Source organism: Mesitornis unicolor, unplaced genomic scaffold, assembly GCF_000695765.1.
Source record: "Mesitornis unicolor isolate BGI_N332 unplaced genomic scaffold, ASM69576v1 scaffold31841, whole genome shotgun sequence".
NCBI classification, from domain to species: Eukaryota; Metazoa; Chordata; class Aves; order Mesitornithiformes; family Mesitornithidae; genus Mesitornis; species Mesitornis unicolor.
Window position 1 is genome coordinate 20044 of NW_010166312.1, and position 3648 is coordinate 23691.

A 3648-nucleotide genomic window follows, 5' to 3' on the forward strand; every position below is an offset into this window, starting at 1 on the left:
TTAGGTATGTCAAGCAAATTCACAGTCACTACATCCATTGGGAAGTTATTCCCTATTCTCCTGAATTACGTTTAGGATAGATTTGTTTATTTCACCTAAAGTTTACTTTGCTCAGTCTCATCCCACTGCTGCCTTTACAAATTGAAAAATTAATCCTTTTCCTTGGTGCACACATTCCACAACAGTAATTAAATTGTGTGCTAGAGACAGGCTAGAAATAGAGCTTATCCACCTTCCTCCCTCTGAGCAAAGTATTAAAAAAAAATTTAACTCCGTGACTTATTGTGAAAACAAGCTCATTTCAGCAAGCCAGAAGACAAAGAAAACCACAGCAGCTCTCAGATACCAAGCACTGCTAGTATCCCACCAGCCAAATGCTACAGCAGTCACGAGATATGAATGGAAGTGTTTAGTCCTACAGATGTGTTTTCAGATGCTGACATGTTCTTTTCAGACTACGAAAAAAGTAACTTCCACTGCTATAATCAAGGCATGTGTTCAGAAGCTATTGTAATTTGGGACACTCAGAACTTAAAATAAGCAGTGTTCCTGTCCGAGTAGTTTCTTTGCAGTTCTCTCTCTGACAAGTTCGGGTGCAGCAGTGCTGGTCCCCCTGTATGGGCATCACCAGGGATGGAGGAGCAATCTAACAATTCCATGGCCCCCACAACTTTAATTCAGTCAGCAACAGGCTGCCAATTTAAACAAGGGGCTTCCACAAAGCATTTAGCCTATAACAAACCACATATGCCAGGGGCACGTGTGGAGATGAAGTGAAGGACAGATGAATCATTAAGCAACAGGGAATAATCTCTGCCTTCCTTCAACCTAACGAGCCAGCAAGCTAACAAGGCTCCAAGGAGTCCCTTGCAGCACATTGCCTCAAAGAGGCCTCAGTCAGCTTGTTCGGCCCTGCCTCTCAAATGCACAAGAGTGCACAATTAAAAACAACAAAGAAGTCTCTTTACAGGCTTTCTTCCTTGTAATGACAGCCTATTTAGCATGGTTCATGGCATGGGGACAGTGGGAGGATGGCCAGAATGGCCAGCATCACCTGGACAGATATAAATAGCTTCACAATCAAACACATTGAACCATTAGGCTTTGCTGTCCCTGATGACCAAAACACTTCTAAGTTTAGTTAAATAAGCTGCACATCTTTTCCTGCACATCCCAGAGATACCCATGTGTCAGCCAGAGCCAAGCTGTTTGATAGCCAAGAACTGTGTTGTCAGGTTCAAGTTCTGCTGAAATGCAGAGGTGTTTCTTGGGTAATTCAGGAGGATGACGGAAACCTGAGTAAGGTCATATCATTGAAGATAACTTATCAAGTAGCCAGGAGAGGGCAGGATTAAGGCTACTCTTTCATTTAAAAACTCCAAATATTTTAATACAAGTATGTGACTCTGCAGATTGCTGCTCTCTCACCACCCAGGGTGGATCACAGCTATTTGCAGACCTGCACCAAGCGTATCTACTTAAAACAGCATAAAAAGCAAGAATATTTTCCACTTCAGCACGGAGGCACTTGACCCACAGCTTTGCTTGGGCATAGGCAAGCACAGACAGCACCAGGCACTGGAGGCCAACAACCTGCACTGACAAAAGCACTTCTTAGTCTGTGCACAGGAGAAGGCTTTTACTACAGACAGATACTGAAGTGGATTTTCTTAAGAGGTGAATTGTTCCCTTTTGGCTTATCAGAAAGAGAGATGTCAGAAAACCTGAAAAGCCCTTATTTTATAGTTATGTTAGCAGCATGCCACACATTTTCAACCTGATCAACAAACAGCACATACTGCTCCTTCAGTAGCTGTTCAAGCTTAGTAGCACACAGGCTAAGCTCTCTACAACCTCTCGGGATCATTAAGCACACAACTAAAGTCAAAGATGCACAATTTCCTGAGTTCAAAGTTTGCAGTTGTAGTAGTTACTTTAAAGAGAACCAGCTCCTCCTTCTCCACAAACAAAAACAACATCTGCAGCTACTTCAATAGTATCATCACATACCTGTCCTGTAATAAAGTATTCTTGAGACATAAAATATAAACAGTGTTAGTAATTATTTCTTAAGCTTCATATAAGAAGCACTTAAGTTACATGAAGTACTTGAACTGCACCCTTACTACAACGAAGTAGTTATTTATTATATAAAGAAAGCAATTACAGCCAGTAGATGGCATCATAATAACTAAAGTAATATTTTGTCTTATTCATACTTTGGCATCTTCTAGTGTTTAGAAGGGTTGATTTCTCTCCTGCAGTCTTTAGGAATGGGACATTACAGAAATAATCAGTTTTTCTCCTTTCTTTTCCCATTACATTTTAATGTTTGAAAGATATGCAGTAAGTTGTCAGTATTTTCAGTCAGCAGGTCAGATCTCAAAACACATACACATTAATCTTCCGGTTTGATCTTTGAGGTTAAATCCTATGCCTAGGGTTGAACCTTACTAACTTCAGTGAGTTTTGTATGTGAACAGAGTCCACATGCCCCCTGATATCTAACTTAACATACAGTCCTGTTCCACTTTGATTTCACAGCCCTGATGTGCAGAATAGAACTGTTGCTCCTAAAATACTATAAGGTGCAAATCTGGACAGGAATGAGCAATGCTTGGTAGACAAATGAAGAGCAATGAATATTGTCTGCTTGGACATCAGGAAGGCTTTTGACACAGTTTTCCTATAAGATCCTCATAGGGGAGCTAATTAAGTATTGGCTGGATGAACACAGTAAGGTGGACTGAAAACTGGCTGAACTGCCAGGTCCAGGGCATAGTGATTGGTGGCACAAAGTCTAGATGGAGACTGCTAGCTAGAGGTGTACCCTAGGTGTCAATACTGGGTTCAGTACTGCTCAGCATCTTCATTCATGGTCTGGATGGTGGGGCAAAATGTACTTTCAGCAGCTTTACTGATAATGAAACTGGAAGAAATGGCTGATCTACCAGAGGGTCCTGCTGCTATCCAGAAGTACCTCAACAAGCTGGAGAGATGGGCTGGCAGGAACCTCATGAAGTACAAGTGCAAAGTCCCACCATTGGGGATGGACAGCTCTATGCATGAGTACAGGCTGAGGGCTGACTGGAAAACCGCTTTGCAGAAAAGTCCCTGAAGGTCCTGTGGACACCAAGTTGACCACAAGCAGGAAAGGCAGCCAGTGGTATCCTGGGAGGTGATCCTTCCCTTCTGCTCAGCACTGGTGAGGCCACAGCTGGAGTACTACACCCAGTACTGGAGTTCTGGGCTTCCTACTTATTTGATATTCAAACATTCAAAGTTCTATACCCTTACATATTTATAAGCAAGGAGATTGCATACATGAATCATACTACACAGGAATATATGCCATATTTAGCACCAGAGATCAAAGAAGATGAGAACATGCAAGAATTTACAGTTTACTTTTTTTACTTTAAACTTGATAGTAAAAGAAAATATAAAAAAAACAAAATCTGGACAAAAGTCAACAGTAATTCCTACATACCTATGGTGTATTTCCTTTTGCACTAGACTTTGCTGGTGCCTGTACTCATGAAACTCCCCATAGGAAATATAAAAGAAAAAGGCTCCAGTGCAGAACTATTAGTACTATCCAACTTTGATTGTTCCATGTATACAAGAAGGCAAATATCAAGTCAATAT